Consider the following 21353-nt stretch of genomic DNA (forward strand, 5'->3'; position numbering starts at 1 on the left):
TTGGTGCTTTGGTTACTGAGATTACCCGCCTCAAAGGTTTGGGCTCTCTCTTTATTATATTAGTATGGATTTAAAAAAATAAATCACATTCGTTGGCTGTTTTGATGCCGTTTGTCATGATCCGCCCCCTTTTCCCGCCTCCCCCAAATTATAGTTCCCTGAAGTATGTGTTCCATTACGCTATATAAAAGTAAGTGTTGTCTGAAGGTAAAGCGCCACTGTGTGGTTGGTTGGGGAATGGCTGCGTTCTAAAACAGTAGATTAGGAATAGCAGAACCAACATAAAAGAAGGTAATAATAAAAATATAGGGTGATATTCGTTGAGAAAACATTGCTTAATTATCGCCAGATAAACTACACTCGCCTCATAAGCTACCAAAGCTGAAATAATTTTCAAAACTCAAACATTTATGGCAGTCTCACTATTTCACACAAATGTATTCTACGTTGTTAAAGTACATATCCATACTAATATAATAAAGAGAGAGCCCAAACCTTTGAGGCGGGTAATCTCAGGAACCACAGCACCAATCACAACACCCAATACAGCGATGGAAAGGGCAGTTGCAGCAGAAGGACATAGGCTATGCAGACGCCCACCATATACATTTAAAAAGTAAAAGAACCGTGCCAGCAAATTAGTCCCTTGTGGGCGTGTCTGGGTTGTGCTGTGGGCTTGTGCTGGGGGGGGCGTGACAAATGCTGGGGGCATGTGGTAGGTTCCGCCCTTCGGGCTGGACTTGTAGCGATTTCTTGGCGCTTTAAGAAACATCTTCACTGTTATCCTGTGAAAAGCACGATATTGAGGAAAAAATGCACGAAACTACATGTCCCAGCATCCCTAGGTTTGACACTGGTGAAGAATGAAGGCGGTGCATACTTAAGGGCCGCCCAGAGAACAAGAGAGTGCTTGTTAATTTTCCCTCGAGGTGTTGGAATGGTGGATGGTGCTCCCCGCCGGAGTTCAGCTTGAAAAAAGAAGAAAAGCCGTATTCCAGTGTTTCAAATCATTGAACTGTGTTTCCTGGAGGACTTCGTAAAACCTGTTTATTGCCAGGTATTCGTGTCAGAGGAAGCTTCACGAGGATTGCAATCTTTCGCGAATATTTATTTACTCTGAAAAAGGTCCTGAGTAGCCGCTGTACTTTGAACGCAAGAGACGCGTTTAAAAGAGCATGCGAGATATAAGTAAAAGTGTTCTTCAGAGGCGCGTCTGAAGCAAAGACGCTTTCTGCTCTAACGCTTTTACTAGTGGCAAAGTTATATACAGAATTGAAAGGCAATTCTCACCGTGGTAGGCCTTTTTGTTTATCTTAACTAAACTGTATCTGAGAAAGACGATTCTTGTGAAACGAGAAAAGCTTCAGCAACGCCGAAATCTGTTTAGTGTGGTATGAAGAAATACCATTAAAGAAGAAAGAAATGCTGATAGCCTAGTATGCAGACTAATGACTGTTAATGGTTTGAATCATCAGAAGAGTTACATTTCTGAAGTGTTTGGATTCCGTGGAATCATTCTGTTCCTGAATACATATATAGAGCAGAGAGCATTATCAAAGAGACAGCTTGTGAGCTATGGGTGAGTAGGGAGAAGAGTATAGAAAATATATGAGTCCAGTTATTTCATACGCATTACTTATACACATTCTTTGTCATCCTCCTGTAGTGTGCACAACTTTGGGGTCTTCGCTGACTGCTGGCCAGGACCACAAGGGAAACACCGAGACCACAGCTACTTTATTATTTTATCCCTTTCCCTTTTTCCCTGGGGGCACGAATTCACGCAGAGGTATCTATCTAGCCTCTGTGGGGGGTCGTGTTTCGGGGGACTAGGGGGCTTACATCACACGTCGTCTCCGCTTGGCGTCTGGAAAAGGTTAGTGGCTATTTTTCTATTCTTGAGCTACAGCCAATCCTGATAGGACTGTTCCCATGAGGCACAGGGTCAAGGCTGATTTGCATATGGCCATGTCTGAACTGGGGTGGTGTGGAGTGTAAAAAAACGATGGATTTAGGCTCAGATCTCTGTACTGGGGTGAATGTATGACATTGGTCTGTATTCTGTCCATCAACTGTTGTTTTTGCATTTGTCACCCCGAGTGGGATGGGTATGCTCAGACGTGAGTGCCATGGTCTCCACAACTTGAGTCAAGCTATCCAGGCTGAAGACGGCTGATAGCTAGAGTTCAGTTTTAGGATGCTTGAGTCAGGTCCAGACATGGCTTTGCAGTTCGGCCTGAAATGTTCCCATGGGGCACAGGGTCAAGGCTGAGGTGGTGTGGAGTGCAAAAAAAATTATGGATTTAGGCCCAGATCTCTATACTGGGGCAAAAGTTTGATATTGTTCTGCATTCTGTCCATCAACTGTTGTTTTTGTATTTGTCACCCTGAGTTGAATGGGTATGCTCAGACGTGAGTCCCATGCTGTCCACACCACTGGAGTCAAGCTATCCTGGCTGAAGACCGCTGATAGCCAGAAACCTGTCCTAGGATGCTTGATTCCCGTCCAGCAAAAGACATGGCTTGGCAGTTTGGGCTGGAATGTTCCCATGAGGCACAGGGTCAAGGATGATTTGCATATGGCCGTGTCTGAACTGGGGTGGTGTGCAATGCAGGAAAACAATGGATTTAGGCCCAGATCTCTGTACTGGGGTGAATGTATGACATTTTTCTGCATTCTGTCCATCTACTGTTGTTTTTACTTTCGCCCTTCATGCCATGTGTGCTTGGGCCCTGGGGGTGAGCGGGGCGCGGGAAGCGTTGTCCCAAATATTTCATTGATTTTTCTTCCCAGGTTCTGTACATTCCAGCTCCGGGTGTCCACCCTGCTCCCTTTAAATACCCCTGCACCCCATAATCATAACCCACCCTTACTCCTTAAAACACCCCAACACCCTTAAACACTAACCCATCTTAACCCTATAAATATACCCTGTACCCCAAATCCCAAACCTATCCCTAAACCCTAAAAATACCCCTGTACCCCAAAACCCAAACCTAGCCCTGAACCCTATAAATACCCCTATACCTCAAAACTCAAACCTACCCCTAAACCCTAAAAAATACCCCTGTACCCCAAAACCCAAACCTAGCCCTGAACCATAAAAATAACCCTGTACCCCAAAACCGAAACCTACCCCTGAACCCTAAAATACCCCTGTACCCCAAAACCCAAACCTAGCCCTGAACCCTAAAAATACCCCTGTACCCCAAAACCCAAACCTAGCCCTGAACCCTTAAAATACCCCTGTACCCCAAAACCCAAACCTACCCCTGAACCCTAAAATTACCCCTATACCCCAAAATCCAAACCTAGCCCTGAATGCTAAAAATACCCATGTACCCCAAAACCCATACCTATCCCTAAACCCTAAAACTACCCCTGTACCCAATAAACAAAATTATATCTGAACCCTTAAAATACCCAAACACCCCAAAACATATACCTTAGTACCCCAAAACATATAACCTTTTACCCATACTTACCTTAGCCAAGCATTAAAAAAATGCTTTTACCATTCATGCATTTACAACGAATTTCATTGTAAATGTATGCGTGGTAAAAGCATATAAAATGTAATGCCATGCGTTATAATGGCATTGCGGAGTCATGGTACTTTCGTAATGAAAGTATGCGGAGTGATGGTATGTGGAAAGAAAGTTCCCGAATAATGGGTGTTTATCCTCCCCCGGTAAGTACATTGGTGGCACGGTGGCCCACATCTCCAGCAACATACCCATATTTTTTCACCACCGATTTGAAAAATGCACAGGTGTCTCTCATTGATGGCCAGCACCGACATACACTTTTAGACGCACCTCCCGCCACAAGGTCTAGAATTGCGAACTTTAGAGCTAGGGAGCTACGTTCGAATATCGGCATCAGTGCAAATAAAATGATGGATTAGTCCAAGATCTCTCTAGCGGGGTGAATTTATGGCATTGTTCTGCATTCTGTCTATCAACTGTTGTTTTTACATTCTGCCATTCATGCCATGTCTCATATTGTGTGCTGGGGGTGGGGGTGGGGGTGTGGGCGTGTGCGGGGTGCGCGTTGTGTCATATATTTCATTGTTTTTTCTTCCCAGGTTCTGTACATTCCAGCTCCGCGTGTCCACCCTGCTCCCTTTAAATACCCCTGCACCCCATAATCAAAACCCACCCGTACTCCTTAAAATACCCCAACACCCTTAAACACTAACCCATCTTAACCCTATAAATATACCCTGTACCCCAAAACCCAAACCTATACCTAAATCCTAAAAATACCCCAAAAACCAAACCTACCCCTAAACCCTAAAATACCCTTGTACCCCATAACCCAAACCTAGCCCTGAACCCTTAAAATACCCCTGTACCACAAAACCCAAACCTACCCCTGAACCCTAAAATACCCCTGCACCCCAAAACCCAAACCTAGCCCTGAACCATAAAAATAACCCTGTACCCCAAAACCCAAACCTACCCCTGAACCCTAAAATACCCCTGTACCCCAAAACCCAAACTTAGCCCTGAACCCTAAATATACCCCTGTACCCCAAAACCCCAAACTAGCCCTGAACTCCTAAAATACCCCTGTACCCCAAAACCCAAAACTACCCCTGAACCCTAAAAATACCCCTATACCCCAAAACCCGAACCTAGCCCTAAACCCTAAAAATACGCCTGTACCCCAAAACCCATACCTATCCCTAAATGCTAAAACTACTCCTGTACCCCATAACCCAAAACTATATCTGAACCCTTAAAATACCCCAACACCCCAAAACATATACATCAGTACCCCAAAAACATACACCCCTATTCCCATACTTACCTTATCCAAACATTAAAAATAAAATATGCTTTTACCATTCATGCATTTACAACGAATTTCGTTGTAAATGTATGCGTGGTTAAAGCATATAAAATGTAATGCCATGCATTATAATGGCATTGCGGATTCATGGTACTTTCATAATGAAAGTATGCAGAGTGATGGTCCGCGGAAAGAAAGTTGCGGAATAATGGGTGTTTACCCTCCTCCGGTAAGTACATTGGTGGCACGGCGGCCCACATCTCCAGCAACATACTCATATTTTTTCACCACCGATTTGAAAAATGCAGTTTCTCTCATTGATGGCCAGCACCGACATACACTTTTAGACGCACCTCCCGCCACAAGGTCTAGAATTGCGAACTTTAGAGCTAGGGAGCTACGTTCGAATATCGGCATCAGTGCAAATAAAATGATGGATTAGTCCAAGATCTCTCTAGCGGGGTGAATTTATGGCATTGTTCTGCATTCTGTCTATCAACTGTTGTTTTTACATTCTGCCATTCATGCCATGTCTCATATTGTGTGCTGGGGGTGGGGGTGGGGGTGTGGGCGTGTGCGGGGTGCGCGTTGTGTCATATATTTCATTGTTTTTTCTTCCCAGGTTCTGTACATTCCAGCTCCGCGTGTCCACCCTGCTCCCTTTAAATACCCCTGCACCCCATAATCAAAACCCACCCGTACTCCTTAAAATACCCCAACACCCTTAAACACTAACCCATCTTAACCCTATAAATATACCCTGTACCCCAAAACCCAAACCTATACCTAAATCCTAAAAATACCCCAAAAACCAAACCTACCCCTAAACCCTAAAATACCCTTGTACCCCATAACCCAAACCTAGCCCTGAACCCTTAAAATACCCCTGTACCACAAAACCCAAACCTACCCCTGAACCCTAAAATACCCCTGCACCCCAAAACCCAAACCTAGCCCTGAACCATAAAAATAACCCTGTACCCCAAAACCCAAACCTACCCCTGAACCCTAAAATACCCCTGTACCCCAAAACCCAAACTTAGCCCTGAACCCTAAATATACCCCTGTACCCCAAAACCCCAAACTAGCCCTGAACTCCTAAAATACCCCTGTACCCCAAAACCCAAAACTACCCCTGAACCCTAAAAATACCCCTATACCCCAAAACCCGAACCTAGCCCTAAACCCTAAAAATACGCCTGTACCCCAAAACCCATACCTATCCCTAAATGCTAAAACTACTCCTGTACCCGATAACCCAAAACTATATCTGAACCCTTAAAATACCCCAACACCCCAAAACATATACATCAGTACCCCAAAAACATACACCCCTATTCCCATACTTACCTTATCCAAACATTAAAAATAAAATATGCTTTTACCATTCATGCATTTACAACGAATTTCGTTGTAAATGTATGCGTGGTTAAAGCATATAAAATGTAATGCCATGCATTATAATGGCATTGCGGATTCATGGTACTTTCATAATGAAAGTATGCAGAGTGATGGTCCGCGGAAAGAAAGTTGCGGAATAATGGGTGTTTACCCTCCTCCGGTAAGTACATTGGTGGCACGGCGGCCCACATCTCCAGCAACATACTCATATTTTTTCACCACCGATTTGAAAAATGCAGTTTCTCTCATTGATGGCCAGCACCGACATACACTTTTAGACACACCTTCCGCCACAAGTTCTAGAATTGCGAACTTTAGAGCTGGGGAGCTACGTTCGAATCTCGGCATCAGGTCAACATCCTGTGATTTCAGGCAAATTGCTTTGTCTCCCTGTGCCTACCACAAATTAATGTGTTCTTCTGTAATGTAAATTGTGCTCATGCCATGTTGTCGAGTTCGCGCTATAGAATATTGCAAGGAAAAATAAAGTAGGGAAACTCGAGTTCACACACTACTGAATGCGCACTCTTAAGTGCATCAGCAGTGCACTGTGAATAGAAGAGTTTCACAGGCCTGTCACAGATAAGAAATGCTATCAAAACGAAATCCTACAAAACAATATACACCTGGCCAGCAGCAATTCATACCCGGACAACGTTGGGACGGGCTGCTAGTTAAAAATAAAGCTGAACTTGTCAGAAGTGGGATTAGAACCCACGGATCAATACTTTTGCAGGTGTCTTAAAAATGTATCGATCAAATCACAAATGTGGGCTTTAGTTTTATACTAGCAGCCTGTCCCAACGTTGTCCGGCCAGTAGTATATTGTTTTGTAGGATTTCGTTTTGATAGCATTTCATATCTGTGACAGGCCTGTCAAACGCTCCGATTCACAGTGCACTGCTGATGCACATAAGAGTGCCCTTTCAGTAGTGTGTGAACTTGAGTTTTCCTACTTTAGTTTTCCTTGCAAACGCGCAAACTCGACAACATGGCATGAGCACAATTTACATTACAGAAGAACACATTCATTTGTGGTAAGCACGGGGAGACAAAGCGATTTGCCTGGAATCACAGGATGTTGAGCTGATGCCAAGATTCGAACGTAGCTCCCCAGCTCTAAAGTTGGCAATTCTAGAAATTGTGGCGGCAGGTGTGTCTAAAAGTGTATGTCGGTGCTGGCCATCAATGAGAGAGACCTGTGCATTTTTCAAATCGGTGGTGAAAAAATATGAGTAAGTTGCTGGAGATGTGGGCCGCCGTGCCACCAATGTACTTACCGGGGGAGGATAAACACCCATTATTCTGCAACTTTCTTTCCGCATACCATCACTCCGCATACTTTCATTACGAAAGTACCATGACTCTGCAATTCCATTATAACGCATGGCATTACATTTTATATGCTTTTACCACGCATACATTTACAACGAAATTCGTTGTAAATGCATGAATGGTAAAAGCATGTTTTTTTAAATGTCTGGATAAGGTAAGTATGGGTATAGGGATATATATTTTGGAGTACTGAGGTATATGTTTTGGGGTGTTTGGGTATTTTAAGTGTTCAGATATAGTTTGGGGTTATGGGGTACAGGAGTAGTTTTAGGGTTTAGGGATAGGTATGGGTTTTGGGGTACAGGGGTATTTTTAGGGTTCAGGGCTTGGTTTGGGTTTTGAGGTATAGGGGTATTTTAGGGTTATGGAGTAGGTTTGAGTTTTGGGGTACAGGGGTATTTTAAGGGTTCAGGGGTAGGTTTGGGTTTTGGGGTACAGGGGTATTTTTAGGGTTCAGGGCTAGGTTTGGGTTTTGGGGTACAGGGGTATTTTAGGGTTCAGGGGTAGGATTGGGTTTTGGGGAACAGGGATATTTTAGGGGTTCAGGGCTAGGTTTGGGTTTTGGGGTACAGGGGTATTTTAGGGTTCAGGGGTAGGTTTGGGATTTGGGGTACAGGGTTTTTTTTGGTTCAGGGCTAGGTTTGGGTTTTGGGGTACAGGGGTATTTTTAGGGTTCGGGGTAGATTTGGGTTTTGGCGTACAGGGGTATTTTAAGGGTTAAGGGGTAGGTTTGGGTTTTGGAGTACAGGGGTATTTTAGGGTTCAGGGGTAGGTTTGGGTTTTGGGGTACAGGAGTATTTTTAGTGTTCAGGGCTAGATTTGGGTTTTGGGGTACAGGGGTATTTTTAGGGTTCGGGGGTACGTTTGGGTTTTGAGGTATAGGGTTTTTATAGAGTTCAGGGCTAGGTTTGGGTTTCCAGGTACAGGGGTATTTTTAGGGTTTAGGGATAGGTTTGGGTTTTGGTGTACAGGGTATATTTATAGGGTTAAGATGGGTTAGTGTTTAAGGGTGTTGGGGTATTTTAAGGAGTAAGGGTGGGTTATGATTATGGGGTGCAGGGGTATTTAAAGGGAGCAGGGTGGACACCCGGAGCTGGAATGTACAGAACCTGGGAAGAAAAAACAATGAACTATTTGGCACAATGCTCGCTTTTTTTTCCCCTTAATCCCACGCCCCTCACATGCCCACAGCACACGATATGAGTCATGGCATGAAGGGCGGAACGTAAAAACAACAGTGGATGGACAGAATGCAGAACAATGTCATACAGTCCCCCAAATACAGAGATGCGGGCTTAAATCCATAATTTTTTTTGCACTCCACACCACCCCAGTTCAGACATGGCCATATGCAAATCAGCCTTGACCTTGTGCTTCATGGGAACAGTCCAGCCCAAACTGTCAAGCCATGTTTTACCTGGACCGGAACCAAGCATCTTAGGACTGGTTTCTGCCTATTAACCATCTTCAACAAGGATAGCTTGACTACAGTGGTGTCGAGAGCATGGGACTCATGTCTGAGCATATCCATCCCACTCGGGGTGACAAATGCAAAAACAACATTTGATGGACAGAATGCTGAACAATGTCATACATTCACCCCAGTACAGCGATCTGGGCATAAATCCATCGTTTTTTTGCACTCCACACCGCCCCAGTTCAGACATGGGCATATGCAAATCAACCTTGACCCTATGCCTCATGGGAACAGTCAAGCCCGAAGGGTGGAACTACCACACGCCCCCAGTGTTTGTCACGCCCCCCCAGCACAAGCCCACAGCACAACGCAGACACGCCCACAAGGGACTACTTTGCTGGCACGGTTCTTTTACCTTTTTAATGTATATGGTGGGCGTCTGCATAGCCTATGTCCTTCTGCTGCAACTGCCCTTTCCAACGCTGTATTGGGTGTTGTGATTGGTGCTGTGGTTCCTGAGATTACCCGCCCCAAAGGTTTGGGCTCTCTCTTTATTATATTAGTATGGATTTTGCATTTTGAATAAAGTGTCCTTTTCATAACTTGAATTTTTTTAGGTTAAAGGTAAGTGAATGCAGCTGGTCGCTGAGGATTAAAATTTGTCGTGACATAGTTTTTTTCCTTTATGAGCTACATTTTTTGGCGTGGAGCGGACGAGGAGGCTTGCCAGAGTCAGTGATGTCGATGATAACAGATGCCCCAAGAAAGGAGGGAATATGAGCTGAAATGCAAATTGAGAGAAAAACGCATGCCATTAGCAATGCGGCTTTTTGCACATTTTGATATAAATGAAACACCAAAGCTATAAAATATGATTAAAAACACTATACACATGTGGCAGAACCTATTCAACATTTTAATCAACAACATTAATGTTAAATTACCTTTATTAATAACACCGTCCTTACTACCGCTCTGGGTAATAGATTGTATAAAACAAACACAATGTTTGCACTTTGCAGGAAACATGCCTACACCTACCCCTCATGAGGCTAAATCCCACAGGAGACAATAGGCTCATGAAATCATTGGAAAATATATGATGTTAATATATAAATATTTTCATCATAATAAATGCTACAGATAATCAATTAACTAATCTATGAATTAACTGAGATGTATAATCCATGAATGATTTATTTTCAAAGAGCTTTTATAATGAGCTAATTTGTATTATCAGCCCCAAATGGGGCCAAGCCTTGGACTATGTGAACAGAGACTTCAGGCAATCATAAAACACAAACAAACACCTGGGTCTAGATAGAGAAGATGAAAGAGAGAAAAAAGAGATGTCAATAGGCCAAGCTGGTGTGGAGTATTCATTTTAAAGGACAAATTCCCTCACTCACAGTAAGAGGCATGCTACATTATTGGGAACCACCTCACACCATGATGCCTAGACACAGTGTGGGCTGCACCTCCCTCACTAGAGGGAGGAGCTCAGATATGTTGTAAGAGGTACAATAAATACCTTTATATTGAGCAAGGAGCCTTGGGAGAAGTAGAGCGAGAATGAAAAAAGTGTGAGGATTAAAACTGGCTCCAGGGTACACAACACACTTTATTCATGCATCCCAGGGTCAGGGTTAAAACAAGCAAGGCCAACTAGGTATATTATACCCACTGGATGATACCAACAAAGTAGGTTGACATGTTTCTGTCTAAGACCCTTCTCGGAGGTGTTGATGCATTCTTCAGGACCTATGTAATTGGTGCTTCTGCTCAAGTTCTCAAATTAAAATGTGATAAGCGTGTAATACAAATGTAGTGGTCTATTTATAAGTCCAGAGTAGGGATCCATTGGCGTTTACCTGAAAGCGATAGTATGCATAATGTCATCAAAACTCAAAAAAGCACATACACTAGGAAGAGAAACCAACTCACAAAAAAACACTTTGGAATGTGGTAGGTCTATTTAACTTATGTATCATCCGTGCAACAAACCCTGGGGCATATTATCAAGAACAGGAGATAAAATTATTGCCGCTTTATCGGCAGAAAACTGCCGATAAAGCGGGGATAATGGGCTTGATAATATGCTCTATGGAACTCCAATCCAAGCCCATGTTAGATGTCTTCACATCAGAAACTGAAATGTTTCCACGGCCGGGCACTAGGAATATGTAAGGCGCAGAGTAAACTGCCGCAAACGTCCTGTTCAGAAAGTATGTGGCGTGATAGTAGCACCAATCAAAAAGTCACAATGGTGTCTTCACGGTGTATATTGACACCAACACGCTCTAATTACACCTCAAAAATACGTGAGGCGTGTTCTACGGTCTGGTACCACTTGATACTGGCACTCTGCAAAGTGCCAGTATCAAGTGGTACCAGAACCTTTTAACTTTCCGTTGAACCACTGATGATTAACAGTTTCTGACTTTCCTCAAGCCGTGTACATTCATTTTCCCTCTGTTGGGCTACTTGGATATTGGATCTGCCCGAACCTCATTCCTACAGCTACACTGACGCGAATCGACAGATTTCATGCTACAAGAATCTATTTCATCGGCCTTGAAAAAGTCCCAGTACTAATTCATAGTACGGACGAAACACGTGTCGGCTGTCATTTTATCATTTGGACTAGCAGCCCGTCCCGACGTTGTCCGGGTATGAATTGCTGCCGGTATATTGTTTTGTAGGATTTCGTTTTGATAGCATTTCTTATCTGTGACAGGCCAGAGAAACGCTCCGATTCACAGTGCACTGCTGATGCACTTAAGAGTGCGCATTCAGCAGTGTGTGAACTCGAGTTTCCCTACTTTATTTTTCCTTGCAATATTACATAGCGCAAACTCGACAACATGGCATGAACACAATTTACATTACAGAAGAACACATTAATTTGTGGTAGGCACGGGGAGACAAAGCAATTTGCCTGGAATCACAGGATTTTGACCTGATGCCGAGATTCGAACGTAGCTCCCCAGCTCTAAAGTTCGCAATTCTAGAACTTGTGGCGGGAGGTGTGTCTAAAAGTATATGTCGGTGCTGGCCATCAATGAGAGAGACCTGTGCATTTTTCAAATCGGTGGTGAAAAATGATAAGTATGTTGCTGGAGATGTGGGCCGCCGTGCCACCAATGTACTTACCGGGGTAGGGTAAACACCCATTATTCCGCAACTTTCTTTCCGCAGACCATCACTCCGCATACTTTCATTATGAAAGTACCATGACTCCGCAATGCCATTATAACGCATGGCATTACATTTTTTATGCTTTTACCACGCATACATTTACAACGAATTTCGTTGTGAATGCATGATGGTAAAAGCATGTTTTTTAAAAATGTTTGGATAAGGCAAGTATGGGTATAGGGGTATATGTTTTGGGGTACTGAGGTATATGTTTTGGGGTGTTTGGGTATTTTAATGGTTCAGATATAGTTTTGGGTTATGGGGTACAGGTGTATTTTTAGGGTTCAGGGCTAGGTTTGAGTTTTGGGGTATAGGGGTATTTTTAGGGTTCAGGGGTAGGTTTGGGTTTTGGCGTATAGGGGTATTTTAAGGGTTCAGGGCTAGGTTTGGGTTTTGGGGTACAGGGGTATTTTTAGGGTTCAGGTCTAGGTTTGGGTTTGGGATACAGGGGTATTTTAGGGTTCTGGGCTATGTTTAGGTTCTGGGGTACAGGGGTATTTTTAGGGTTCAGGGGTAGGTTTGGGTTTTGGGGTACAGGGGTATTTTAAGGGTTATGGGCTAGGTTTGGGTTTTGGGGTACAGGGGTATTTTAGGGTTCAGGGGTTGGTTCGGGTTTTGGGGTACAGGGGTATTTTTAGGGTTCAGGGGTATGTTTTGGTTTTGAAGTACAAGGGTTTTTATAGTGTTCAGGGCTAGGTTTTGGTTTCGGGGTTCAGGGGTATTTTTAGGGTTTAGGGATAGGTTTGGGTTTTGGGGTACAGGGTATATTTATAGGGTTAAGATGGGTTAGTGTTTAAGGGTGTTGGGGTATTTAAAGGAGTAAGGGTGGGTTATGATTATGGGGTGCAGCAGTATTTAAAGGGAGCAGGGTGGACACCTGGAGCTGGAATATACAAAACCTGTGAAGAAAAAACAATGAAATATTTGGGACACCGCTTGCTTTTCATTTCCCGTAATCCCACGCCAACACACGCCCAGGCCCCCAGAACACGATATGAGACATGGCATGAAGGTCGGAACGTAAAAAGAACAGTAGATGGACAGAATGCAGAACAATGTCATACATTCACCCCAGTACAGAGATCTGGGCTTAAATCCATCGTTTTTTTGCACTCCACACCACCCCAGTTCAGTTATAGCCATAAGCAAATCAGCCTTGATGCTGTGCCTCATGGGAACAGTCCGGCCCGAACTGCCAAGCCATGTGTTTCCAGGACCAGAATCAAGCATCCTAGGACCGGTTTCTTCAGCCAGGATAGCTTGACCATACCCATCCCACACGGGGTGACAAATGCAAAAACAACAGTTGATGGACAGAATGCAGAACAATGTCATACATTCACCCCAGTACAGAGATCTGGGCCTAAATCCATCATTTTCTTGCATTGCACACCACCCCAGTACAGACATGGCCATATGCAAATCAGCCTTGACCCTGTGCCTCATGGTAACAGTCCAGCCCGAACTGCCAAGCCATGTCTTTCCTGGACGGGAATCAAGCATCCTAGGACAGGTTTCTGGCTATCAGCCGTCTTCAGCCAGGATAGCTTGACTCCAGTGTTGTGTAGAGAGCATGGGACTCACGTCTGAGCATACCCATTCAACCCAGGATGACAAATGCGAAAACAACAGTTGATGGACAGAATGCAGAACAATATCATACATTTGCCCCAGTACAGAGATTTGGGCCTAAATCCATCACTTTTTTGTACTCCACACCACCCCAATACAGAATGGCCATATGCAAATCAGCCTTGACCCTGTGCCTCATGGGAACAGTCCAGCCCAAAAAGCCAAGCCATGTCTATCCTAGATCAGACTCAACGGGCCCGATTCACAGAATGAACTTAAGTCTCAATCCTAAACTTACTACTATTTTGGTATTCACAGAATGCACTTACTAATTTTGGCATTCACAGAATGAACTTACTACTTTTGGTATTCACAGAGGTTAGGATTTTGTCTTAAATTTGTCTTAAGACAAAATTAAGACTGACTTAGGACAAACTTAAGACAAAATCCTAACTTCTGTGAATACCAAAAGTAGTAAGTTCATTCTGTGAATACCAAAATAGTAGTAAGTTTAGGATTGAGTCTTAAGTTCATTCTGTGAATCGGACCCAACCATTCTAGAACCAATTTCTGGCAAACAGCCATTTTCAGCCAGGATAGTTTGACTTCATCGGTGTGTAGAGCATGGGACTCACGTCTGAGCATACCCATCCCACTCGGGGTGACAAATGCAAAACGACAGTTGATGGACAGAATGCAGAACAATGTCATACATTCACCCCAGTACAGAAATCTTGGCATAAATCCATCGTTTTTTTGCACTCCACACCTCCCCAGCTCAGAAATGGCCATATGCAAATTAGCCTTGACCCTGTGCCTCATGGGAACAGTTCTGCCTGAAGGGCGGAACGTACCATTCGCCCCCAGCATTTGTCACGCCCCCCAGCACACGCCCATAGCACAATGCAGATATGCCCACAAGGGACTACTTTGCTGGCACGGTTCTTTTACCTTTTAAATGTATATGGTGGGCCTCTGCGTAGCCTATGTCCTACTGCTGCAACTGCCCTATCCAACGCTGTATTGGGTGTTGTGATTGGTGCTGTGGTTTGTGAGATTACCCGCCTCAAAGGATTGGGCTCTCTCTTATTATATTAGTACTAGCAGCCCGTCCCGACGTTGTCTGGGTATGAATTGCTGCCGGCCAGTAGTATATTGTTTTGTAGGATTTCGTTTTGATAGCATTTATGCACTTAAGAGTGCGCATTCAGCAGTGTGTGAACTCGAGTTTCCCTACTTTATTTTTCCTTGCAATATTATATAGCGCGAACTCGACAACATGGCATGAACACAATTTACATTACAGAAGAACACATTAATTTGTGGTAGGCACGGGGAGACAAAGCAATTTGCCTGGAATCACAGGATTTTTACCTGATGCCGAGATTCGAACGTAGCTCCCCAGCTCTAAAGTTCGCAATTCTAGAACTTGTGGCGGGAGGTGTGTCTAAAAGTGTATGTCGGTGCTGGCCATCAATGAGAGAGACATGTGCATTTTTCAAATTGGTGGTGAAAAAATATGAGTTGTTGCTGGAGATGTGGGCCGCTGTGCCACCAATGTACTTACCGGGGGAGGGTAAACACCCATTATTCCGCAACTTTCTTTCCGCATGCCATCACTCCGCATACTTTCATTATGAAAGTACCATGACTCCGCAATGCCATTATAACGCACGGCATTACATTTTATATGCTTTTACCACGCATACATTTACAAAGAAATTCGTTGTAAATGCAAGAATGGTAAAAGCATGTTTTTTTTAATGTTTGGATAAGGTAAGTATGGGTATAGGGGCATATGTTTTGGGGTACTGGGATATATGTTTTTGGGGTGTTTGGGTATTTTAAGGGTTCAGATATGGTTTTGGGTTATGGGGTACAGGGATAGTTTTAGCGTTTAGGGATAGGTATGGGTTTTGGGGTACAGGCGTAATTTAGGGTTCAGGGCTAAGTTTGGGTTTTGGGGTATAGGGGTATTTTTATGGTTCAGGGTAGTTTGGGGTTTTGGGGTACAGGGGTATTTTAAGGGTTCAGGGCTAGGTTTGGGTTTTGGGGTACAGGGGTATTTTTAGGGTTCAGGGCTAGGTTTGGGTTTTGGGGTATAGGGGTATTTTTAGGGTTCAGGGTAGTTTTGGGTTTTGGGGTACAGGGGTATTTTAAGGGTTCAGGGCTAGGTTTGAGTTTTGGGGTACAGGGGTATTTTTAGGGTTCAGGGCTAGGTTTGGGTTTTGGGGTACAGGGGTATTTTAGGGTTCAGGGCTAGGTTTGGGTTTTGGGGTAGAGGGGTATTTTTAGTGTTTAAGGATAGGTTTGGGTTTTGGGGTACAGGATAGATTTATAGGGTTAAGATGGGTTAGTGTTTAAGGGTGTTGGGGTATTTTATAGAGTGAGGGTGGGTTATGATTATGGGGTGCAGGGGTATTCAAAGTAGGGGTGGGCGGAATTGTCGCGAACTTGGTACAATAAATCCGCAATATTTCGTTCCGTCAGATTTCCAATTATTAAAACAGAAACCTCATATATTCAAGGTAAAATAACAAGTATTTCTACATGCTAAAATGCATATAGTCATTTCACAAATGTGAAATTAGCTTCCAGCAAGCAGTGAGGGAGGTGATGATTTTGAGATCAAGCCCCTGCAAACCATTATGGGACGAGATTAGCAGTGGGAAGTGATTATTATAGTATCCAAATAATTCTACAAAGAGCTGCAGTTCACCTCGTTCTCCCCAGTTGTCCCCAAGAGGCAAATGCAATAGCATTTAAAATATTATACATCAAGCTGCAGTTCACCTCATGGTCCCTAGATGTCACTGATGAGGCAAATGTAATAGCATTTAAAATATTACACATCAAGCTGCAGTTCACCTCATGTCCCTGATGATGCAAATGCAATAGCATTTAAAATAATATATATCAAGCTGCAGTTCACCTCGCCGCCCCTAGATGTCCCTGATGAGGCAAATGCAATAGCATTTAAAATATTATACATCAAGCTGCAGTTCACCTCGTCGTCCCAAGATGTCCCTGATGAGTAAAATTCAAAAACATTGAAACCCTTTCATGAATGCTAAAAATTATGCTAAGCTTATCCCATAATGCTTTGCAGGGCCTTTTAGTTGTATTTTTGCCCATAACTGTGCTTGGGGTGGTTCTAAGAGAATGGGACCTCCACTGAATTACTATTTAAAGGGAGCAGGAATGTATAGAACCTGGCAAGACAAAACAACAATCGTGACGGAATGCCCCCCCCCCCCCGCAATTGTCACGCCCCCAGCACACACCCACAGCACAATGCAGACACGCCCACAAGGGACTACTTTGCTAGCATGGTTCTTTTACATTTTAAATGTATATGGTGGGCGTCTGCATAGCCTATGTCCTTCTGCTGCAACTGCCCTTTCCAACGCTGTATTGGGTGTTGTGATTGGTGCTGTGGTTCTCGAGTTTACCTGGTCAAAAGGTGCAAGTTCTCTCTTTATAATAGTAGTATAGACTAGCAGCCCGTCCCGACGTTGTCCGGGTATGATTTGCTGCCGGCCAGTAGTATATTGTTTTGTAGGATTTCGTTTTGATAGCATTTCTGAACTGTGGCAGGCCTGTGAAACGCTCCGATACACAGTGCACTGCTGATGCACTTAAGAGTGCGCATTCAGTAGTGTGTGAACTCCAGTTTCCCTACTTTATTTTTCCTTGCAATATTCTATCGCGCGAACTCGACATCATGGCATGAGCACAATTTACATTACAGAAGAACACATTCATTTGTGGTAGGCACGGGGAGACAAAGCAATTTGCCTGGAATCACAGGATGTTGAGCTGATGCTGAGATTCGAACGTAGCTCCCCAGCTCTAAAGTTCGCAATTCTAGAACTTGTGGCGGGAGGTGTGTCTAAAAGTATATGTCGGTGCTGGCCATCAATGAGAGAGACCTGTGCATTTTTCAAATCGGTGGTGAAAAAATATGAGTTTGTTGCTGGAGATGTGGGCCGCCGTGCCACCAATGTACTTACCGGGGTAGGGTAAACACCCATTATTCCGCAACTTTCTTTCCGCAGACCATCACTCCGCATACTTTTATTATGAAAGTACCATGACTCCGCAATGCCATTATAACGCATGGCATTACATTTTTTATGCTTTTACCACGCACACATTTACAACGAATTTCGTTGTAAATACATGTATGGTAAAAGCATGTTTTTTAAAAATGTTTGGATAAGGCAAGTATGGGTATAGGGGTATATGTTTTGGGGTACTGAGGTATATGTTTTGGGGTGTTTGGGTATTTTAATGGTTCACATATAGTTTTGGGTTATGGGGTACAGGGGTATTTTTAGGGTTCAGGGCTAGGTTTGGGTTTTGGGGTATAGGGGTATTTTTAGGGTTCAGGGGTAGGTTTGGGTTTTGGGGTACAGGGGTATTTTAAGGGTTCAGGGCTGGGTTTGGGTTTTGGGGTACAGGGGTATTTTTAGGGTTCAGGGCTAGGTTTGGGTTTTGGGGTACAGGGGTATTTTTAGGGTTCAGGGGTAGGTTTGGGGTACAGGGGTATTTTAAGGGTTATGGGCTAGGTTTGGGTTCTGGGGTACAGGGGTATTTTAGGGTTCAGGGGTAGGTTTGGGTTTTGGGGTACAGGGGTATTTTTAGGGTTCAGGGGTATGTTTGGGCTTTGAGGTACAGGGCTATTTATAGTGTTCAGGGCTAGGTTTTGGTTTTGGGGTACAGGGGTATTTTTAGGGATAAGTTTGGGTTTTGGGGTACAGTGTGGATTTTTAGGGTTAAGATGGGTTAGTGTTTAAGGGTGTTGGGGTATTTTATAGAGTAAGGGTGGGTTATGATTATGGGGTGCAGGGGTATTTAAAGTAGGGGTGGGCGGAATTGGCGAGAACTTGGTACAATAAATCCGCAATATTTTGTTCCGTCAGATTTCTAATTATTAAAACAGAAACCTCATATATTCAAGGTAAAATAACAAGTATTTCTACATGCTAAAATGCATATAGTCATTTCACAAAAGTGAAATTAGCTTCCAGCAAGCAGTGAGAGAGGTGATGATTTTGAGATCAAGCCCCTGCAAACCATTATGGGATGAGATTAGCAGTGGGAAGTGAATATTATAGTATCCAAATAATTCTACAAAGAGCTGCAGTTCACCTCGTTCTCCCCAGTTAACCCCAAGAGGCAAATGCAATAGCATTTAAAATATTATACATCAAGCTGCAGTTCACCTCATGGTCCCTAGATATCCCTAATGAGGCAAATGCAATAGCATTTAAAATATTACACATCAAGCTGCAGTTCACCTCATGTCCCTAGATGTCCCTGATGATGCAAATGCAATAGCATTAAAAATATTATATATCAAGCTGCAGTTCACCTCGCCGTCCCTAGATGTCCCTGATGAGGCAAATGCAATAGCATTTGAAATATTATACATCAAGCTGCAGTTCACCTCGTCGTCCCAAGATGTCCCTGATGAGTAAAATTCAAAAACATTGAAACCCTTTCATGAATGCTAAAAATTATGCTAAGCATATCCCATAATGCTTTGCAGAGCCTTTTAGTTGTATTTTTGCCCATAACTGTGCTTGGGGTTGTTCTAAGAGAATGGGACCTCCACTGAATTACTATTTAAAGGGAGCAGTAATGTATAGAACCTGGGAAGAAAAAACAACACTCGTGACAGAATGTCCCCAGCGAATGTCACGCCCCCAGCACACACCCACAGCACAATGCAGACACGCCCACAAGGGACTACTTTGCTGGCACGGTTCTTTTACATTTTAAATGTATATGGTGGGCATCTGCATAGCCTATGTCCTTCTGCTGCAACTGCCCTTTCCAACGCTGTATTGGGTGTTGTGATTGGTGCTGTGGTTCCCGAGTTTACCTGGCCACAAGGTGCAAGTTCTCTCTTTATAATAGTAGTATAGAAAGATTTTGTGTGCATCTCGCTGGGCAAAGGACAAACCAGTGGAGTGTGCACTGTACTGGCACTATAAAACACTAGAGCGTGAAGAGCCTGTTGAGTTCGGGAATCTCTTTTTATTAATCACTAGCAGCCTGTCCCGACTTTTTCCGGGTATGAATTGCTGCCGGTATATTGTTTTGTAGGATTTCGTTTTGATAGCATTTCTTATCTATGACAGGCCTGTGAAACTCTCCGATTCACAGTGCACTGCTGATGCACTTAAGAGTGTGCGTTCAGTAGTGTGTGAACACGAGTTTCCCTACTTTATTTTTCCTTGCAATATTATGTTATGTTATGTTAAAAAATGTATACCGCGCACGTACACCGAGACGGTTTCTTGGCGCTCATAACAGACATAACAAACTAAGGCAGGGAGCATTACTCAAAGGCTAACTTAAAAAGGTGAGTTTTCAGGGTTTTACGGAACAATTCGTAGGAGGGGCAATGGCGAAAGGAAGAAGGGAGGGAATTCCAAAAAGTGGGACCTAGAAAAGAAAACCGGAGGCCGCCGTGTTTTTTTCGGCGGATCAGTGGAATGCAGAGAAGATTATCGGCAGAAGATCGAAGGTTGCGGGATGGGAGGTATCGCTTGAGTTTAGAAGAAATGAACTCAGGGGCGTGGTTGTGAAGGGATTTGAATAAGGTGCAACCGAGTTTAAAGGAGCACCGTTTGGCCACAGGGAGCCAATGAAGGCTCTTCAGAAGGGGGGAAACATGCTGGTGTTTGGGTTGACGAAACACCAGGCGAGCAGCCTGGTTCTGAATTAGCTGGAGTTTTTGAAGCTGGTAGGCGGGGATCCCCGCATACAGGATGTTAGAGAAGTCAACTCTGGAGATGACCAAGGCCAAGATGGTTAGAATGAGTGCCTCTCTGGTTAAGAATCTACAGATCTTGCGAATCCTGCGCAGCTGGAAAAAGCAGGATGATGTAACTGCAGAGATCTGAGGTTTCATAGATAGATCCTCCGAGATGATCACTCCTAGGCTTTTCACGGTACTGACCGGGCGAGGGGGGGCGCCAAGGGAAGGGGGCCAAAAGTTGTCATCCCAAGGGTTGGTGGGGCCGCCCACCAGGACGAGTTCCGTTTTAGACGGATTCAACTTGAGTTGGCTGTGAGCCATCCAGTCAGAGATTAGTAGCATTGTGGTTTGGATGTTAAGACGGGAGGTGGGGGAAGTATCCAGGGGGAAAATCAGTTGCAGATCATCTGCATAGTTATATATGGTGGCTGGGGAGTGACGAAGGGATGCCAGAAGTGGTTGCATATATAAGTTGAAGAGAAGCGGGGAAAGGGCTAAGCCTTGGGGAACACCACAGGTGAGGGGGGTGAAAGGGGCGGAGAAAGTGGAGAGGTGGACAGCCTGAGATCGGCCTTGCAAGAAGGATCGAACCCAATCAAGGGCGACCCCACGGATCCCGGCGTTGCTGACACGGTCGATCAAGATAGTGTGATCGACCGTGTCAAAAGCGGCCGACAGATCTAACAAGACAAGAGCCTGGGGGATGTTATTGTCGGCACCGGTTCTGAGAGTGTCCATTACTGCCGCAATCACCGTCTCTGTGGAATGTAGTGGGCGAAAGCCAGCCTGATGAGGGTCAAGGAAAGAGGAAGTTTCCATAAAGGAGCTGAGGCACTTGGTTACATATGTCTCCAAGATCT

Source organism: Lissotriton vulgaris, chromosome 1_1 (genome assembly GCF_964263255.1).
Source record: "Lissotriton vulgaris chromosome 1_1, aLisVul1.2, whole genome shotgun sequence".
NCBI lineage: Eukaryota > Metazoa > Chordata > Amphibia > Caudata > Salamandridae > Lissotriton > Lissotriton vulgaris.